The sequence below is a fragment of the Triticum dicoccoides genome, chromosome 3A, assembly GCF_002162155.2.
Source record: "Triticum dicoccoides isolate Atlit2015 ecotype Zavitan chromosome 3A, WEW_v2.0, whole genome shotgun sequence".
NCBI classification, from domain to species: Eukaryota; Viridiplantae; Streptophyta; class Magnoliopsida; order Poales; family Poaceae; genus Triticum; species Triticum dicoccoides.
Genome location: NC_041384.1, coordinates 511156870 through 511179511, shown reverse-complemented (window position 1 = coordinate 511179511; position 22642 = coordinate 511156870).

The following is a 22642-nucleotide window of genomic DNA, read 5'->3' as shown; positions in this document are numbered from 1 at the left end:
GAAGGAGAGTACCTCGTCCGTCCAAGTGGAAGCTTCTACCTCACGACAAGGTGAACCAATAGTTGACACAGAGGCATCCACAAGTGAGACTGTTAAGATGAAGAAAACGAGGAAGTACACCAAGATGAACCTCATTGACCTCCTTCTCCACCTCGACAAGAGAACACCAACACCAACAACGAAGAAGGCCAAGGGGAAGAACAAGATGATGAAGAATATGTTCCACCCTGACCTAAACAAAAGCTCTCACGAGTTAGAGCAAGAGTTTCAGGAGACCATCCCATCAAACAAATCTTCAATGATATCCAAATCGGGAGAATCACTCTCTCTAAAACCCATTTGCCTAATTTTTGTGAACATTATTCATTCATCTCTAGCATTGAACCTATGAAGGTTGAAGAAGCATTGGAAGATCCGGATTGGATAAATACCATGCATGAAGAGCTACACAACTTTGAGAGGAACCGAGTGTGGACATTGGTTGAGAAGCCCAACAACAACCACAACATCATAGGTACCAAATGGGTGTTTCGCAACAAGCAAGACGAAGATGGACAAGTCGTTCGCAAAAAAGCACGTCTCGTCACCCAAGGCTACACTCAAGTTGAAGGTATGGACTACGATGAGACATATGCCCCCGTTGCTAGACTTGAGTCCATCCGCATCTTACTTGCCTATGCTAATCACCATGATATTACCTTGTACCAAATGGACATTAAAAGTGCTTTTCTAAATGGTGAAATTAAGGAGGAAGTTTATGTTAAACAACCTCCTGGCTTTGTTAATCCTAAGAAACCTGACCATGTTTACAAACTTCACAAAGCTCTTTATGGTCTTAAACAAGCTCCTAGAGCGTGGTATAAATGCTTGACTAAGTTCCTTATTGAAAAAGGCTTTGAGATGGGAAAATTGATTCAACACTTTTTACTAAAAGGGTTAATGGATAATTATTTGTGTGCCAAATTTATGTTGATGATATCATATTTGGTTCGACTAACCTCATTTTTGTGAAAAGTTGGGAAAGCTAGTGTCGGAGAAGTTTGAGATGTCTATGATGAGTGAACTCAGGTTATTTCTTGGTTTGCAAATCAAGCAAACTAAGGTGGGTACCTTTGTTTCCCAAACAAATTATACTAAGGACCTATTCAAGAATTTCAACATGCAAGAATGCAAAGGTATGAATACACCCATGCCTACTAGTGGACATCTTGACTTGACTAAGGATGGCAAACCGGTTAACCAAAAGGTCTATCACTCTATGATTGGTTCATTGTTATATCTATGTGCCTCCCGTCCCGATATTATGCTAAGTGTGTGCATGTGTGCACGATATCAAGTTCCCCCCAAAGAATGTCATCTTAAGGCTGTGAAAAGAATAGTGATATACTTAATTCATACACCAAATTTTGGCATTTGGTATCCTAAGAGGTCCTCTTTTGATCTTGTTGGCTACTCCGATTCGGACTATGCCGGAGACAAGGTTGATAGAAAGTCCACTTCGGGTACTTGTCAATTTCTTGGTAGATCTCTTGTGCCTTGGTCCTCCAAGAAACAAAACTCGGTATCCTTATCTACCGCTGAAGCGGAATACATTGTCGTCGGTTCATGTTGTGCTCAATTACTTTGGATGACCCAAACTCTTAAAGATTAAGGCATATATGTGAAACATGTTCCATTGCTTTGTGACAATGAAAGTGCTATTAAGATTGCTCACAATCCCGTGGAACATTCTTGAACTAAGCATGTTGAAGTTCGTCATCATTTCATTCGAGATCTTGTTGCTAAAGGAGATACTGATCTTAAGCATGTTCGTATCGATAAGCAATTGGCGGATATATTCACCAAACCGCTTGATGTGAAAGTATTTTGCCGTTTTAGAGGTGAATTGAACATCATTGATGCTTCAAACTTGGAGTAGAAACTCCATTGGATACATGCAAGGCATGAACCCTTGACTAATCCTCGATATTTCTCTTATAATGATGATCATATGTCTTGGATCTACACTTGTACCCTTGCATGCTATCTAACCCTTGTAGGTACTTGGATGATCTCGAATTCATGAGATTGCAACTCACTCACATCTTGAGCAATCTCTACATCACCAAGTCTCCACAATATGGTGGTTGAAGACAAGGAAGCATGAAACCTTTCAACATATCCTTTGATAACTTCTATATATCAAATTTAATTTGGTATCAAATTTCATGATTGTCACTTTGGATACACAAGTGCTCTTCCTTGCAAGACTAACCCATGTAGGTAGATGAACTCAAATTACAAGTGGTGCTCCCAACTCATTGATGAGCTACATCAACATTGAGTATCCCACACAAGTTCAACTACATGACAAAGATCAACACCACCACCCAAGGTATGTTATTCCATCTTAGAGAAGCTTTACCCCAAGTCATGGGTCAAAGCAGTTCAACAAGATGTGAATACATCAAAATGCTTAAACGAAAAATGGCAACCCCATTTTGATCTTAAACAATGAGTATGACCTACGATCAAGTGATCTCACTTGACTCCTCAGTCAATATACTCGAACATAGGTGACTTTGTCGCCGACCAATTCTAGATGAAGTTATCTAGTGTTTTTCATGTCCTTGCATTTGTCTTTTGCATGTTTGTTTCCCTTTTCCAAAAAAACTTCATCTAGATTTCTTTTTGTTCCGCATTCCCAGCATCCAATTCATTGCAAATCTTTCAGTTAATTCCTTGCAAATCCTTGTGAGATCTTATTTGCCTGGTGAGCTGAGATGACAATTGTTTTCCCTTTGTGTTGAATTCGGCATCACCGGTTAGTTTCCTTCGGCTAAACCGAAACAACTCGGTGCCCCTTAAGAAAAAGGCTCGGTGTTACCGATTTCAATGGTGAGAAAACACTTTGCCATTTGCATCCTGCATATTGGTTCCAACTCCACTCGATGATTCTTGTCCTCTACCAGCATCTTATATTACATGTTGCTTTGCACTATGACTCAAGGACCAAACCTAATTGACTCATGCTCCAGAAGATCCCTTCTTGGAAATTAGTGTCAAAGGGGGAGAGAGAGCACATCAAATCTTATCACATAAGAGAGAATGCACTCCTTAAGCTTCTCTAGATGCTTGTTATCCATAAAGGAGATAAGTCACATGTCTTCAAGAGGGGAAATACATGTTAGTATGTTTGTTATGATTGATTTTGCTTTGATTTTATTTGCCTTATCTTCTCCCATTATCCAATATAAGATTCAGGGGGGACACACATCTAAGGGAAGGAAATCTTCGAATTCATTGCATATCTTTACTCTTTGGGGACATGTCTATATCCAAATAGAGTACCTAGTACTCACTCTCTACATGTCACCCCAATCTTGGTACTCTTGTGGTTTGTTAAGTTGCTTTGCCTAGTAGGTGTTCATGTGTTATCTAACCTCATTTACTCAGGTTCATCTCTTCCAAAGCTTCCTCAAGACCACAAGGTAAGTATATGCATCACACTCATGTGCATGATGATTTCTTGCTACTATACATATTGTTTGCAAGAAGGAATCATGAGCATGGAGGTACACTTCCTATATTCATATCATTTGCTCTAATGCATATAGCCAAGATACATGTAACTCATTGCTTGCTCTGTCATGATTATGCATTCACGATAATCCCCAAGTGCAGGGAATCATCATAGCAATTTCCAAAGCTGGAAGTGATAAGTATGGAGTGTCGAACCCACAAGGAGCTAAAGGTAAGATCAATATTCTCTCAGGCCCTATCTGCCACTGATACGACTCTATGTACACAGAATGTTTGCTTCCAACTAGCAACGAGAAATAAAACTATGTTGTGGGTATGAAGTGGAAAACTTTGCATGATATCGAAGAGCTAAAATATGAAAGTAGGTTTTGTGATCATAAAGTTAGAATATATTACTAAATATTGTAAATAGCGAGTGTGGAATAATGGTGGATCGGTGTGCGGAATTGTCCTAGGCAATCGTTAACAAGACCGGTAATCACTATTGCAGTTTCATATGAGGGAGAGGCATAAGCTAACATACTTTCTCTACTTGGATCATATGCACTTATGATTGGAACTCTAGCAAGCATCCGCAACTACTAAAGATCATTAAGGTAAAATCCAACCATAGCATTAAAGCATCAAGTCCTCTTTATTCCCATACGCAACAACCCCCTTACTCAGGTTTGTGTTTCAGTCACTCACCAACCCACTATAAATGAATCATGAACGTATTGCAACACCCTACAACGGGAATCCCTCACGCTTGCGCGATACAGAGGGCACCATAGGACAACACCAAAGTAAAACATACAACTCATAACAATCTAGATCATCAATCAACCCAAAGACAAAGGATATCTACTCAGAACATCATAGGATGCAAACACATCATTGGATCATAATATGTGGCATAAAGCACCATGTTCAAGTAGGGATTACAGTGGGGTACGGGAGAGTGGACCGCGTAAAAGAGATGAGGGTGGTGATGATGATGGTGATGTTGATAAAGACGATCACTGCGGTGATGATTCCACTCTTGATGGCACTCTGGTGCCACCAAGAGATAGGAGGAAAGGTTCTTCCCTTTGTGCTTCCTCCTTCATGGCCTCCCCCCCTGGATGGGAGAGGTTCCCCCTCTGGTCCTTGGCCTTCATGGTGATGATGGTCCCTCCAGGATCCTCCTCCATGCCCTCTGGTGATGATGGCCTCCTCCGGCAGGGTGCCAGAGAGGGCCTAGATTGATTTCTCATGGCTACAGAGGCTTGCGGCGGCGGAACTTCCGATCTCGGTTATTTTCTTGAGGTTTCTGTATTTATAGGAATTTTTGGCGTCGGTCTCACGTCAAGGAGGTGCCCGAGTTGTCCACAAGGCAGGCCCACGCGCCGGGGGGGGGGCACCCTTGTGGACACCTCGGGACTCTTCTGGCCCAACTCTTTTACTCCGGGGTCTTCTTTTGGTCCATAAAAAATCGTCAAAAATTGGCACGTCAATTGGACTCTGTTTGATATTCCTTTTCTGTAAAACTCAAAAGCAAGGAAAAACAGAAACTGGCACTGGGCTCTAGGTTAATAGGTTAGTCCCAAAAATCATATAAAATAGCATATAAATGCATATAAAACATCCAAGGTTGATAATATAATAGCATGAATACTTTATAAATTATAGATACGTTGGAGACGTATCAGCATCCCCAAGCTTAATTCCTGCTTGTCCTCGAGTAGGTAAATGATAAAAGAAATAATTTATGAAGTGTGAATGCTAGCAAGTGCATAGGTTTCATCAATGATAGTTCCAATCACTTTTTCTAGCATCATTATGTATCATAACAGTAGATCATCTTCATAAAAAATTTCATGATCAAGTAACAAGCTATTCACATGTTAAAGTATAGATCATAAACTTTCTTGAAACTAACAAACTATATTCTCAGTCATCAAACAATTGCAATTCATCTTATTTTCAGGAAGGGTTTATGTCAGAGCTTTGATTTAGCAAACTCCACATACTCAACTATCATGTAATCTTTCATAATTGCTAACACTCACGTGATATTTATGGGTTCAAAGTTTTAATCAGACATAGAGAAAGATAGGGGCTTATAGATTCGCCTCCCAACCTTTTACCTCAAGGGTAATGTCGATAATAATAGTTCATGATAACTTACATCCAATTGGATATATATATAGCAGGATCTTTCCAACACAATGTGCTTGCCAAAGGATAAAATGTAAAAAGGAAAGGTGAAGATCACCATGACTCATGCATAAGGTAGAAGATAAAAGTAAAAGATAGGCCCTTCGCAGAGGGAAGCAGAGGTTGTCATACGCTTTTATGGTTGGATGCACAAAATCTTAATGCAAAAGAACGTCACTTTATGTTGCCACTTGTGATATGGACCTTTATTATGCAGTCCATTGCTTTTATTTCTTCCACATCACAAGATCGTATAAAGCTTATTTTCTCCACATTAATATATCATACATATTTAGAGGGCAATTTTTATTGCATGCACCGATGACAACTTACTTTAAGGATCTTACTCAATCCATAGGTATGTATGGTGGACTCTCATGGCAAAACTAGTTTAAGGAACGTTTGGAAGTACAAGTAGTATTTCTACTTGGTGCAAAGAATTTTGCTAGCATGAGGGGGGAAAGCAAGCTCAACATGTTGGATGATCCAAGACAATATACTTTATTTCGGATATAAGAAAACATAACCCATTATGTTGTCTTCCTTGCCCGACATCAACCTTTTAGCATGTCATATTTTAATGAGTGCTCACAATTACAAAAGATGTCCAAGATAGTATATTTATATGTGAAAAGTCTCTTCCTTCAATATTCTTTCATGAATTGTTCAAGTGACCAATTCTACGTTTGCTAACTTTCAATGAGTTTACTACCTATACTTATTCTGTGTGAAGTCATTACTCCCCATGGTATAAGCATTTGAAAAATATATAAATTCAGATTTATGATATTCAATTATTCAACCATTTACTCATAGGATATACGTGAAGCACGTGAGTAAATGACAAACTACTCCAAAAGATAATAGTGAAGGACACTGAGTAGTCAAATAATTAACTAGCCATGGGAGGATTATTTTTCATTTAATAATTCAGATCCAATGATTTTATTCAAACCATAAGTTAAATTTAAAATATGCTCCAAGTAAAACACATATCATGTGACGAATAAAAATATAGCTCCTAGTAAGGTATACCGATAATTTTGAAGACGAAAGAGGGGATGCCTTTCGGGGCATCCCCAAGCTTAGGCGCTTGAGTATTCCTTGAGTATTACCTTGGGGTGCCTTGGGCATCCCCAAGCTTAGGGTCTTTCCACTCCTTATTCTCCTCATATCAATATCTCACCCAAAGCTTGAAACTTCAATCACACAAAACTTAATGGAACTTCGTGAGATAGGTTAGTATGATAAAGAGTAAACCATTCACTTTGGTACTGTCAAAGACTAGGCTCATAATTGTTCTCACACAATGCCTACTGTACCATATCATTTCTAAAATTTCTATTGAGAAATATAAGCCACAGAAACTTGAAAACAAGCAAACTATGCAATGAAAACAGAATATGTATGAAATAGAATAGTCTGTAATGATCTGAACACCAACCATACTTATGCTACTCAAACAATTATGAAATAAATTGGTGGACGTGAGGAATTTGTCTATTAATCTTCTGCAAAAAGAATCAGGACCAAAGCACTCTTCTTTAAAAAAGTTGGCAGCTAATCTCATGAGCACAAAGTTTCTGTTTTTTACAGCAAGATCACATTAACTGTCACCCAAGTCTTCCCAAAGGTCTTACTTGGCACTTTATTAAACAGAAGCTATAAAACATGATTAATAAATTAGCTTAATCATGTAAACACACAAAAACAATAAGGGTAAATATTGGGTTGTCTCCCAACAAGTGCTTTTCTTTAATGCCTTTTAGCTAGGCATGATGATTTCAATGATGCTCATATAAAAGATAAGAATTGAAACATAAAGAGAGCATCATGAAGAATATGACTAGCACATTTAAACCTATCCCACTTCCTATGCCTAGGGATTTTGTGATCACACAATTTATGGGAACAAGAATCAACTGGCATAGGAAGGCAAAACAAGTATAACTTCAAAACTTTAAGCACATAGAGAGGAAAACATGATATTATTGCACTCCTACAAGCATGTATTGCTCCCTCATAATAATTTTCAATAGCATCATGAATGATTTCAATAATATTACCATCACATAAAGCATTCTTTTCATGATCTACGAGCATAGAAATTTTACTACTCTCCACATAAGCAAATATCTCCTCATTCGGAATAGCAGGATCACTAGTTCCTAAAGTTGACACTCTTCCAAACCCGCTTTAGATGATAGTGTTATTCATACACCAAAAGATATAAGTGAAGTTCATGGAGCATTCTTCAATTAATATAGACTAACCAATATCCAAGCTCAAAATATATAAGTGAAGCACACGAAGCATTCTATAAAGACATACTCAAAAGATTTAAGTGAAGCTCAAAGAGCAATTCTATAAGATCATACTTAGAAGATATAAGTGAAGCACATGAAGTATTTTACAAATTGATGAAGGGACATCTCATACTAGCATGGTTCTTAAAGAAAAACACAAAGGACACAAATCATGTGAACAAGACAAAAACCGAGGTGTACCGATAATTTGTTGAAGAAGAAAGATGGGATGCCAACCGGGGCATCCCCAAGCTTAGATGCTTGAGTATCATTAGAATATTTACTTGGGGTGCCTTGGGAATCTCCAAGCTTGATCTCTTTCCTCTCTTTATTCTTCTCACATCAGTAACTCCTCGTTCTTTGAACACTTCATCCACACAAAACTTTAACAAAAACTTTGTGAGATCCGTTAGTATAATAAAGCAAATGACTACCTTTAGGTACTGTTGTGAACTCATTCTAAATTCATATTGGTGTAATATATACTGTATTCCAACTCATCCATGGTTCATACCCTCCGATACTACTCATAGGTTCATCAAAATAAGCAAACAACACATAGAAAACAGAATCTGTCTAAAACAGGACAGTCTGTAGTAATATGGAGGTTTAGTAAACTTCTGTAACTCCACAAATTATGAAATAAATTTGACAATTTGAAAATTTTATACAGAAGTAATGTTAAAAAAGTTTTAGACCCATTTTACTTTCCAGTAAAAAATGTAAAATCACGCGCTACAGCCAAAGTTTCTGTTTTTGTTATGCACATAGTAAACAAGCAATCTAATCATCCTAAAACCAAAGCTTGGCACATTATTTTTATAATACAATGGATATATATAAGGGGATATTTTTTTACAGAGAAACTTCCATGAAAAATTCTACATTGTTTCCATGAGCATGAACACAAGTGTTCAAGGTCGACCCTCATTTCTCCAATGCATAACCTTCCAATCACTTCTCTTATTGAAAAACTTTTTAGGTATGAGAGGCAAGTAAATTTTTTGTATTTTCATTATTTTTTTTGTATTTTTCACCCACAACTAAACATAAACAAAAAAAGAAAAAGAAAATCTACTTAGTGAAGAAAGCAAACAAGCACACACGAGAATATCAACCCCACGCTATTGCTCCACGGCAACGGCGCCAGAAAAGAGCTTGATTATCCCCAAGTGCAGGGAATCATCGTAGCAATTTCCAAAGGTGGAAGTGATAAGTATGGAGTGTCGAACCCACAAGGAGCTAAAGGTAAGATCAATATTCTCTCAAGCCCTATCTGCCATTGATACGACTCTACGTACACCGAACGTTTGCTTCCAACAGCAACGAGAAATAAAACTATGTTGTGCGTATGAAGTGGATAACTTTGCATGATATCGGAGAGCTAAAATATGAAAGTAGGTGTTGTTATAATAAAGTTAGAATATATTACTAAATATTATAAATAGCGAGTGTGGAATAATGGTAGATCGGTGTGCGGAATTGTCCTAGGCAATCGTTAACAAGACCGGTAATCACTATTGCAGTTTCATATGAGGGAGATGCATAAGCTAACATACTTTATCTACTTGGATCATATGCACTTATGATAGGAACTCTAGCAAGCATCTGCAACTACTAAATATCATTAAGGTAAAACCCAACCATAGCATTAAAGCATCAAGTGTTGGGGAACGTAGCAGAAATTCAAAATTTTCCTACGTGTCACCAAGATCTATCTATGGAGAAACCAGCAACGAGGGGAAGGAGAGTGCATCTACATACCCTTGTAGATTGCTAAGCGGAAGCGTTCAAGAGAACGGGGTTGAAGGAGTCGTACTCGTTGTGATCCAAATCACCGGAGATCCTAGTGCCGAACGGACGACACCTCCGCGTTCAACACACGTACAGCCCGGTGACGTCTCCTACGCCTTGATCCAGCAAGGGGAAAAGGAGAGGTTGGGGAAGACTCCATCCAGCAGCAGCACGACAGCGTGGTGGTGGTGGAGGAGCGTGGTACTCCAGCAGGGCTTCGCCAAGCACCGCAAGAGACGAGGAGGGAGAGGGGCAAGGCTGCGCCAACTAGGAGAGGAACTCGTGTGTGTTGGGCAGCCCAAACCTCAAGTATATATAGGGGAAGGGGAGGGGCTGCGCCCCCACCTAGGGTTCCCTCCCTAGGGGTGGCGGCAGCCCCCTAGATCCCATCTAGGGGCGGCCAAGGGGAGGGGGAGAGGGAGGCGCACCAGGAGTGGGCCTTAGGGCCCATCTGCCCTAGTGTTTGCCCCCTTCCCCTCTTGGAGGCGCCTTGGGCATTGGTGGGGGGGCGCACCAGCCCACCTGGGGCTGGTCCCCTCCCACACTTGGCCCATGCAGCCATCTGGGGCTGGTGGCCCCACTTGGTGGACCCCCGGGACCCTCCCGGTGGTCCCGGTACGTTACCGATAAAACCCGAAACTTTTCCGGTGACCAAAATAGGACTTCCCATATATAAATCTTTACCTCCGGACCATTCCGGAACTCCTCGTGACATTCGGGATCTCATCTGGGACTCTGAACAACATTCGGTAACCACGTATATCTATTCCCTATAACCCTAGTGTCATCAAACCTTAAGTGTGTAGACCCTATGGGTTCGGGAACCATGTAGACATGACCAAGATAACTCTCTGGTCAATAACCAACAGCGGGATCTGGATACCCATGTTGGCTCCCACATGTTCCACGATGATCTCATCGGATGAACCACGATGTCAAGGACTTAATCAATCCCGTATACAATTCCCTTTGTCTAGCGGTACGATACTTGCCCGAGATTCGATCGTCGGTATCCCGATACCTTGTTCAATCTCGTTACCGGAAAGTCTCTTTACTCGTTCCGTAACACATCATCCCATGATCAACTCCTTGATCACATTGTGCACATTATGATGATGTCCTACTGAGTGGGCCCAGAGATACCTCTCCGTTTACACGGAGTGACAAATCCCAGTCTCGATTCGTGCCAACCCAACAGACACTTTCGGAGATACCCGTAGTGTACCTTTATAGCCACCCAGTTACATTGTGACGTTTGGCACACCCAAAGCACACCTACGGTATCCGGGAGTTGCACAATCTCATGGTCTAAGGAAATGATACTTGACATTAGAAAAGCTTCAGCATACGAACTACATGATCTTGTGCTAGGCTTAGGATTGGGTCTTGTCCATCACATCATTCTTCTAATGATGTGATACCGTTATCAATGACATCCAATGTCCATGGTCAGGAAACCGTAACCATCTATTGATCAACGAGCTAGTCAACTAGAGGCTTACTAGGGACATGGTGTTGTCTATGTATCCACACATGTATCTGAGTTTCCTATCAATACAATTCTAGCATGGATAATAAACGATTATCATGAACAAGGAAATATAATAATAACTAATTTATTATTGCCTCTAGGGCATATTTCCAACAGCCTCCCACTTGCACTAGAGTCAATAATCCAGTTCACATCGCTATGTGATTAACACTCAAGGTCACATCCCCATGTGACTAACACCCAAAGAGTTTACTAGAGTCAATAATCTAGTTCACATTACCATGTGATTAACACTCGATGAGTTTTGGGTTTGATCATGTTATGCTTGTGAGAGATGTTATAGTCAACGGGTCTGAATCTTTCAGATCCGTGCGTGCTTTACAAATCTCTATGTCATCTCCCAGATGCAGCTATCACGTTCTATTTGGAGCTATTCCAAATAACTGTTCTACTATACGAATCCAGTTTACTACTCAGAATAATCTGGATTAGTGTCAAAGTTTGCATCGGCGTAACCCTTTACGACGAACTCTTTTACCACCTCCATAATCGAGAAAATTCCTTGGTCCACTAGTTACTAAGGATAATTTTGACCGCTGTCCTGTGATCCATTCTTGGATCACTCTTGTACCCCTTGACTGACTCATGGCAAGGCACTCTTCAGGTGCGGTACACAACATAGCATACTGTAGAGCCTACGTCTAAAGCATAGGGGACGACCTTCGTCCTTTCTCTCTATTCTGCCGCGGTCAGGTTTCGAGTCTTACTCAATGTTCACACCTTATAACACAGCCAAGAACTCCTTCTTTGCCGATCCATTTTGAACTCCTTCAAAATCTTGTCACGGTATGTATTCATTTGAAAGTACTATTAAGCATTTTGATCTATCCTTATAGATCTTAATGCTCAATACTCAAGTAGCCTAATCCAGGTTTTCCATTGAAAAACACTTTCCAAATAACTCTGCATGCTCTCCAAAAATTCTACATCATTTCCGATCAACAATATGTTAACAACATATACTCATCGGAAATTCTATAGTGCTCCCACTCACTTCTTTCGAAATACAAGTTTCTCATAAACTTTGTATACACCCAAAACTTTGATCATCTCATCAAAGCATACATTCCAACTCCGAGATTCTTACTCCAGTCCTTAGAAGGATTGCTGGTGCTTTGCATACTTGTTAGCATCTTTCAGGATTGACAAAAACCTTCCGGTTGTATCACATACAACCTTTCCTCAAAAAATCGTCGAGGAAACAATGGTTTTTGACATCCTATCTGCAAGATTTCATAAATAATGCAGTAATCGCTAGTATAATTCCAACAGACTCTTAGCATCGCTACGAGTGAGAAAGTCTCATCGTAGTCAACTCCTTGAACTTGTCCAGAAACATCTTAACGACAAGTCGAGCTTTCTTAATGGTGACATTTACCATCATTGTCCGTCTTCCTTTTAAAATCCATATGTACCTAACAGCCATACGACCATCAAGTAGTTCCTCCAAAGTCTACACTTTGTTTTCATACATGGATCCTCTCTCAGATTTTATGGCCTCGAGCCATTTATCGGAATCCGGGCCCACTATCGCTTCTCCATAGCTTGTAGGTTCTTGTTGTCTAGCAACATGACTTCCAAGACAGGATTACGTACCACTCCGAAGTAGTATGCATCCTTGTCGTCCTACGAGGTTTGGTAGTGACTTGATCTGAAGTTTCATGATCACTATCATAAGCTTCCACTTCAATTTGTGTAGGTGGCACAGGAACAACTCCCTATGCCCTGCCACACACTAGTTGAAGAGATGGTTCAATAACCTCATCAAGTCTCCACCATCCTCCCACTCAATTCTTTCAAGAGAAACTTTTCCTCGAGAAAGGACCCGATTCTAGAAACAATCCCTTATTGCTTTCGGATCTGAGACAGGAGGTATACCCAACTGTTTTGGGTGTCCTATGAAGATGCATTTATCCTCTTTGGGTTCGAGCTTATCAGCCTGAAACTTTTTCACATAAGCGTCGCAGCCCCAAACTTTTAAGAAATGACAGCTTAGGTTTCTCTAAACCATAGTTCATACGGTGTCGTCTCATCGGAATTACGTGGTGCCCTATTTAAAGTGAATGTGGTTGTCTCTAATGCCTAACCCATAAACTATCGTGGTAATTCGATAAGAGACATCATGGTATGCATCATATCCAATAGGGTGCAGTTATGATGTTCGGACACACCATCACACTATGGTGTTCCAGGCTGTATTAGTTGTGAAACGATTTCCACAATGTCTTAATTCTGTGCCAAACTCATAATTCAGATATTCATCTCTATGATCATATCATAGATATTTTATCCTCTTGTCACGACGATCTCTCACCTTCACCCTGGAATTACTTGAACCTTTCAATAATTCAGACTTGTGATTCATCAAGTAAATATACTCAAAATCTACTCAAATCATCTGTGAAGTAAGAACATAACGATATCCACTACACGCCTCAGCACTCATCGGACTGCACACATCAAAATGTATTACTTCCAACAAGTTGCTTTCTAGTTCCATTTTAGTGAAAATGAGGCTTTCAGTCATCTTGCCCATGTGGTATGATTTTCATGTCTCAAGTGATTCGAAATCAAGTGAGTCCAAATGGTCCATTTGCATGGAGTTTCTTCATGCATATACACCAATAGACATGGTTCGCATGTCTCAAACTTTTCAAAAACGAGTGAGCCCAAAGATCCATCAACATGGAGCTTCTTCATGCGTTTTATACCGATATGACTTAAGTGGCAGTGCCACAAGTAGGTGGTACTATCATTACTATCTTATATCTTTTTGCATGAACATGTGTAACACTACGATCGAGATTCAATAAACCATTCATTTTAGGTGTAAGACCATTGAAGGTATTATTCAAATAAACAGAGTAACCATTATTCTCCTTAAATGAATAACCGTATTGTGATAGACGTAATCCAATCATGTCTATGCTCAACGCAAACACCAAATAACAATTACTTAGGTTTTAATAACAATCCCGATGGTAGAGGGAGCGTACGATATTTGATCAACCTTGGAAATACTTCCAACACATATCGTCATCTCACCTTTTAGCTAGTCTCCGTTTATTCTGTAGCCTTTTGTTTCGAGTTACTAACACTTAGCAACCGAACCGGTATCTAATACCCTGGTGCTACTAGGAGTACTAGTAAAGTACACATTATAATGCATATCCAATATACTTCTGTCGACCTTGCCAGCCTTCTCATCTACCAAGTATCTAGGGTGGTTCTGCTTCAGTGACTGTTCCCCTTATTACAGAAGCACTTAGTCTCGGGCTTGGGTTCAACTTTGGGTTTCTTCACTAGAACAGCAGCTGATTTTCCGTTTCATGAAGTATCCCTTCTTGACCTTGCCCTTCTTGAAACTAGTGGTTTCACCAACCATCAACAATTGATGCTCCTTCTTGATTTCTACTTTTGTGGTGTCAAACATCGCGAATATCTCAAGGATCATCATATATGTCCCTGATATATTATAGTTCATCACGAAGCTCTAGCAGCTTGGTGGTAATGACTTCGGAGAACCATTACTATTTCATCTGGAAGATCAACTCCCACTCGATTCAAGCGATTGTTGTACTCAGACAATCTGAGCACAAGCTCAACAATTGAGCTTTTCTCCCTTAGTTTGCAGGTTAAGAAAATCGTCGGAGGTCTTATACCTCTTGACGTGGGCACGAACCTGAAATTCCAATTTCAGCCCTCGAAACATCTCATATGTTTCGTGACGTTTCAAAACATCTTCGGTGCCTCAACTCTAAACCGTTTAACTGAACTATCACGTAGTTATCAAAATGTGTATGTCAGATGTTCACAACATCCACAGACGACGTTCGAGGTTCAGCACACTGAGCGGTGCATTAAGGACATAAGCCTTCTATGAAGCAATGAGGACAATCCTCAGTTTACGGACCTAGTCCGCATAATTGCTACTATCAACTTTCAACTAAATTTTCTCTAGGAACATATTTAAACAGTAGAACTGAAGCGCGAGCTACGACATGATTTGCGAAGACCTTTTGACTATGTTCAGGATAATTAAGTTCATCTTATGAACTCCCACTCAGATAGACATCCCTCTAGTCATCTAAGTGATTACATGATCCGAGTCAACTAGGCCGTGTCCGATCATCACGTGAGACGGACTAGTCAACATCGGTGAACATCTTCATGTTGATCGTATCTACCATACTACTCATGCTCGACCTTTCGGTCTTCTGTGTTCCGAGGCCATGTCTGTACATGCTAGGCTCGTCAAGTCAACCTAAGTGTTTGCATGTGTAAATCTGTCTTACACCCGTTGTATGTGAACGTTGGAATCTATCACACCCGATCATCACGTGGTGCTTCAAAACGATGAACTTTCGCAACGGTGCACAGTTAGGGGGAACACTTTCTTGAAATTTTAATGAGGGATCATCTTATTTACTACCGTCGTTCTAAGCAAATAAGATGTATAAACATGATAAACATCACATGCAATCAAATAGTGACATGATATGGCCAATATCATATTGCTCCTTTTGATCTGCATCTTCGGGGCTCCATGATCATCATTGTCACCGGCATGACACCATGATCTCCATCATTGTGTCTCATGAAGTTGTCTCGCCAACTTATTACTTCTACTACTATGGCTAACGGTTAGCAATAAAGTAAAGTAATTACATGACGTTTATGTTGACACGCGGGTCATAAATAAATTAAGACAACTCCTATGGCTCCTGCCGGTTGTCATACTCATCGACATGCAAGTCGTGATTCCTATTACAAGAACATGATCATCTCATACATCAGATATATCATTCATCACATCCTTTGGCCATATCACATCACATAGCATACCCTGCAAAAACAAGTTAGACATCCTCTAATTGTTGTTTGCATGTTTTACGTGGCTGCTATGGGTTTCTAGCAAGAACGTTTCTTACCTACACAAAAACCACAATGTGATATGCCAATTGCTATTTACCCTTCATAAGGACCCTTTTCATCGAATCCAATCCGACTAAAGTGGGAGAGACAGACACCCGCTAGCCACCTTATGCAACTAGTGCATGTCAGTCGGTGCAACCAGTCTCACGTAAGAGTACGTGTAAGGTCGGTCCGGGCAGCTTCATCCCACGATGCCGTCGAATCAAGATTGTACTAGTAACGTTAAGCATATTGAACAAAATCAATGCCCACAGCTACTTTGTGTTCTACTCGTGCATAGAAACTACGCATAGACCTAGCTCATGATGCCACTGTTGGGGAACGTAGCAGAAATTCAAAATTTTCCTACGTGTCACCAAGATCTATCTATGGAGAAACCAACAACGAGGGGAAGGAGAGTGCATCTACATACCCTTGTAGATCGCTAAGCGGAAGCGTTCAAGAGAACGGGGTTGAAGGAGTCATACTCGTCATGATCCAAATCACCAGAGATCCTAGTGCCGAATGGACGACACCTCCGCGTTCAACACACGGACAACCCGGTGACGTATCCTACGCCTTGATCCAGCAAGGGGATAAGGAGAGGTTGGGGAAGACTACATCCAGCAGGAGCACGACGGCGTGGTGGTGGTGGAGGAGCGTGGTACTCCAGCAGGGCTTCGCCAAGCACCGCAAGAGACGAGGAGGGAGAGGGGTAGGGTTGCGCCAACTGGGAGAGGAACTCGTGTGTGTTGGGCAGCCCAAACCTCAAGTATATATAGGGGAAGGGGAGGGGCTGCGCCCCCACCTAGGGTTCCCTCCCTAGGGGTGGCGGCAGCCCCCTAGATCCCATCTAGGGGCGGCCAAGGGGAGGGGGAGAGGGAGGCGCACCAGGGGTGGGCCTTAGGGCCCATCTGCCCTAGGGTTTGCCCCCTTCCCCTCTTGGAGGCGCCTTGGGCATTGGTGGGGGGGCGCACCAGCCCACCTGGGGCTGGTCCCCTCCCACACTTGGCCCATGCGGCCCTCCGTGGCTGGTGGCCCCACTTGGTGGACCCCCGGGACCCTCCCGGTGGTCCCGGTACGTTACCGATAAAACCCGAAACTTTTCCGGTGACCAAAATAGGACTTCCCATATATAAATCTTTACCTCCGGACCATTCCGGAACTCCTCGTGATGTCTGGGATCTCATCAGGGACTCCGAACAACATTCGGTAACCACGTATATCTATTCCCTATAACCCTAGCGTCATCAAACCTTAAGTGTGTAGACCCTACGGGTTCGGGAACCATGTAGACATGACCAAGATAACTCTATGGTCAATAACCAACAGCGGGATCTGGATACCCATGTTGGCTCCCACATGTTCCACGATGATCTCATCGGATGAACCATGATGTCAAGGACTTAATCAATCCTGTATACAATTCCCTTTGTCTAGCGGTACGATACTTGCCCGAGATTCGATCGTCGGTATCCCGATACCTTGTTCAGTCTCATTACCGGCAAGTCTCTTTACTCGTTCCGTAACACATCATCCCGTGATCAACTCCTTGATCACATTGTGCACATTATGATGATGTCCTACCGAGTGGGCCCAGAGATACCTCTCCGTTTACACGGAGTGACAAATCCCAGTCTCGATTCGTGCCAACCCAACAAACACTTTCGGAGATACCCGTAGTGTACCTTTATAGCCACCCAGTTACGTTGTGACATTTGGCACACCCAAAGCACTCCTACGATATCCGGGAGTTGCACAATCTCATGGTCAAAGGAAATGATACTTGACATTAGAAAAGCTTCAGCATACGAACTACATGATCTTGTGCTAGGCTTAGGATTGGGTCTTGTCCATCACATCATTCTTCTAATGATGTGATCCTGTTATCAATGACATCCAATGTCCATGGTCAGGAAACCGTAACCATCTATTGATCAACGAGCTAGTCAACTAGAGGCTTACTAGGGACATGGTGTTGTCTATGTATCCACACATGTATCTGAGTTTCCTATCAATACAATTCTAGCATGGATAATAAACGATTATCATGAACAAGGAAATATAATAATAACTAATTTATTATTGCCTCTAGGGCATATTTCCAACATCATGTCCTCTTTATACCCATACGCAACAACTCCCTTACTCGGGTTTGTGTTTCAGTCACTCACCAACCCACTATAAGTGAATCATGAACGTATTGCAACACCCTACAGTGGGAATCCCTCACGCTTGCACGACACGGAGGGCACCATAAGACAGCACCAAAGTAAAACATACAACTCATACCAATCTAGATCATCAATCAACCCAAAGACAGAGGATATCTACTCAAAACATCATAGGATGGAAACACATCATTGGATCATAATATGTGGCATAAAGCACCATGTTCAAGTAGGGATTACAGTGGGGTGCAGGAGAGTGGACTGCGTAAAAGATATGAGGGTGGTGATGTTGATGAAGACGATCACCACGGTGATGATTCCCCTCTCGATGGAACTCCGATGCCACCAAGAGAGAGGAGGAGAGGTTCTCCCCCTTGTGCTTCCTCCTCCATGGCCTCCCCTGGATGGGGAGAGGTTCCCCCACTGGTCCTTGGCCTTCATGGTGATGATGGCCCCTTCGGGATCCTCCTCCATGCCCTCCGGTGACGAGGGCCCCCTCCGGCAGGGTGCCAAAGAGGGCCTAGATTGATTTCTCGTGGCTACAGAGGCTTGCGGCGGCGGAACTTCCGCTCTCGGTTATTTTCTGGAGGTTTATGTATTTATAGGAATTTTTGGCGTCGGTCTCACGTCAAGGAGGTGCCCGAGTTGTCCACAAGGCAGGCCCATGCGCCTGGGGGGGGCATGGGCGCGCCCCCACCCTCGTGGACGCCCAGCGACTCTTCTGGCCCAACTCTTTTACTCCGGGGTCTTCTTTTGGTCCATAAAAAATCGTCAAAAATTGGCACGTCAATTGGACTCCGTTTGATATTCCTTTTCTGTAAAACTCAAAACAAGAAAAAAAAACAGAAACCGGTACTGGGCTCTAGGTTAATAGGTTAGTCCCAAAAATCATATAAAATAGCATATAAATGCACATAAAACATCCAAGGTTGCTAATATAATAGCATGAATACTTCATAAATTATAGATACGCTGGAGACGTATCAATTCACATGCTCTTATATTCCATATTCACATGACTGCATACATGTAGGGGGAGCCTATGCATGTTACATGTCCTTCCAAAGCTTTACTTATTATTCTTCATATCTTTATCTAAAGCTTGGATGTATGTTGTCATCAATTACCAAAAGGGGGGAGATTGAAAGCACAAGTGCTCCTTGGGTGATTTTGGAAATTAATGTCAACATATCTATTGTTGGACTAATATTTTCATCTAGTATATTTCAGATGAGTTCAATAGTGGATTGGCTTGGACAAGAGGATGTGGAACCCCTTCAAGATGCTAAGGACAAAGATTGGAAAAAGCTCAAGACTCTTTATTTTCATTTTAGTGATCCAAGATCACATTGAGTCCATAGGAAAGCTAATACTATTAAAAGGGTATGAGGTGTTGCTTAATGGCTTGCTTGCTGAAAGTGCTTAGTGATATGCTCCAAAGCCCTCAACCACTTTCTCATTTCCACATATGTCCCAAACCTAAGGTCAAACTCGGCCCCATCGATTTGATTTATTTGGCGCCACCGAGTTCACTTGACATAGCCACTGCTAGAAACCCTAATCAATTCGATCTCACCGATAGGATCTCAGTCTCACCAAGATGGGCTTGCAAACTCTCTGTTGCCTGCTGCAACTATTTCGGTCTCACCGAGATATGCAGTCGGGCCCACCGAGTTTGCTTGACAACCTCTCCATTTTGCTTATTACCAAAATCGGTCTCGCCGAGTTTGTGTAATCGTCCAAACTGAGTTGAGGTTTTACCCTAACCCTAGCACATTGGTCTCATCGAGTTGATCATATCGGTCCCACCGAAAACTCTAACGTTCACATTTTGAACCATATCGGTCTGACTGAGTTTCTCGATTCGGTCCCACCGAGTTTGGTAAATTGTGTGTAACGGTTAGATTTTTGTGGAGGCTATATATACCCCTCCACCCATCATTCATTCGTGGAGAGAGCCATCAGAACGTGCCTACACTTCCAGCATTCATTTTCTGAGAGAGAACCACCTACTCATGTGTTGAGACCAATATATTCCAATCCAACCATAAGAATCTTGATCTCTAGCCTTCCTCAAGCTGCTTTCCACTCAAATCATATTTCCACCATATCCAAATCTATGAGAGAGAGTTGAGTGTTGGGGAGACTATCATTTGAAGCACAAGAGCTAGGAGTTCATCATCGACACACCATGTATTACCTTTTGGAGAGTGGTGTCTCCTAGATTGGTTAGGTGTCACTTGGGAGACTCTGTCAAGATTGTGGAGTTGAACCAAGGAGTTTGTACGGGCAAGGAGATCGCCCACTTCGTGAAGATCTACCCAAGTGAGGCAAGTCCATCGTGGGCGATGGCCATGGTGGGGTAGACAAGGTTGCTTCTTCGTGGACCCTTCATGGGTGGAGCCCTCCGTGGACTCGCGGCTGGATGCTGCAGTCTAGCCACGGGAGCAGAGGTCGAGGTCGTCTCCCCCAGCAAGATCTTCATGACTCACGGATGGGGCGAGGTCGCCTGCGCCTGTAGCGCGGAGGGGGCCCTCGCCATCCATTTTGAGTATGACAGCGCCTCCACACTATTCTTCAAGGTCTTCGACGAGGAAGTCCGTCGCCTGGAGTGCTGCCCCGGAGAAGACCGTCAGCAGGCTGAGTGAGTGGGCGCAGTGCTGGCCGTGGGTCCTGCCGGTGGCTCCTCCAGCAGCAGCAACGACTCCTAGGAGTCCAGCGAGTCTCCGGAGTCGAGCGACGACAATGACGTGCCCCCGAGCTCCCGCCGTGCCCGAAGTGCCGCAGTGGTCTCTGCTTGGTGCTGATGGTGATCTGGATAGGGTTGGCGCCGGCCTCACGTGGCCCACTGTTGATGATGTCGTCAGCGGTGGTGCCCGTAGTCGGGGCTTCCTGAGGTCGTTCTTATTTTGTTCCCTGCAAGGAATCGAAACGAACCCCGAGGGGGTATGTAAAGAACCTGTAATGCTTTTGTTCCATTGCTTATTACTCTTAACATGAGATTATGGCTACGTGTCTCACTTAGGCATTACTCCCCCTTTTCATTCTTGCGATAGCTTTAGCGCTCTACGCCACCAGGTCCCAGTCCCCAAGGAGGCTCCAGCCGTCGCTGGTATGCCAGGTCCCGATGCCATGGTCAAGGCTAGGAGGTGAGCAGCCCGAGGTCCGGTAAGAGCTCCGGCACGATGCTCAGGAGGTCCCCCTTGGCGTGCAAGCAGCTCCCTGGAGATCGAAAAGGAAGGCAGCTCTGCCGGAGTGAGTTTACGAGAGCGGTGGGCTTCATACAGAGAGATTCACTTTGTTTGGCATGGGAGACTTATCTTGTGGAAACTTAGTGGTGATCCCTTGCTCAATGCCCGGCTTGTGTTTCTGTGGTGGTACTACTAGGCAGGGATGCGTCGGTCGCCCCTTTCCCCGCTCATCTGTATGCTCTATGTCCTCGGGTCCCGATCCTTGAGCGAGGCTCAGCCGCTGCTGTTCTGCCAGGTCACGATGCCATGGTCAAGGCCAGGGGGTGAGGGCTGGAGAGTCAGTAAGAACTCCTGAGGCGTGATGCTCAGGAGTCCCCCCTTTAACGCGCAAGCGAATCGCATAGAAAAAGGGGCAGCAGGCGAGGCCGCCTGTAGTTGAGCTCTGGAGATTCCTGCGGTTTAGTTCGAGAGAAGAGCATGACTCATAATCGCGCCGCTGCCCTGCCACTGTCCTTTCCATAAGAAGATGGAGACATTGAGGATGCTCACATGTCTCCATCGTATCTATAATTTTTGATTGTTCCATGCCAATATTCTACAACTTTCATATACTTTTGGCAACTTTTTATACTATTTTTGGGACTAACATATTGATCCAGTGCCCAGTGCCAGTTCCTGTTTGTTGCATGTTTTTTGTTTCACAGAATATCCATATCAAACGGAGTCCAAACGGAACAAAAACTGACGGAGCTTTTTTTGGAATATATGTGATTTTTGGGAAGTGAAATCAACGCGAGACAATGCTCAAGGGGCCCACGAGCCAAGGGGCGTGCCCCAGGGGGGCAGGCGCGCCCCTGACCCTCGTGGCCACCTCGTAAGGCGGTTGATGCCCTTCTTTCGCCGCAAGAAATCTAATATCCGGATAGAGATCGTGTTAAAATTTCAGCACAATCGGAGTTACGGATCTCCGGGAATATATAAAACGGTGAAGGGGTAGAATCTGAGAACGCAGAA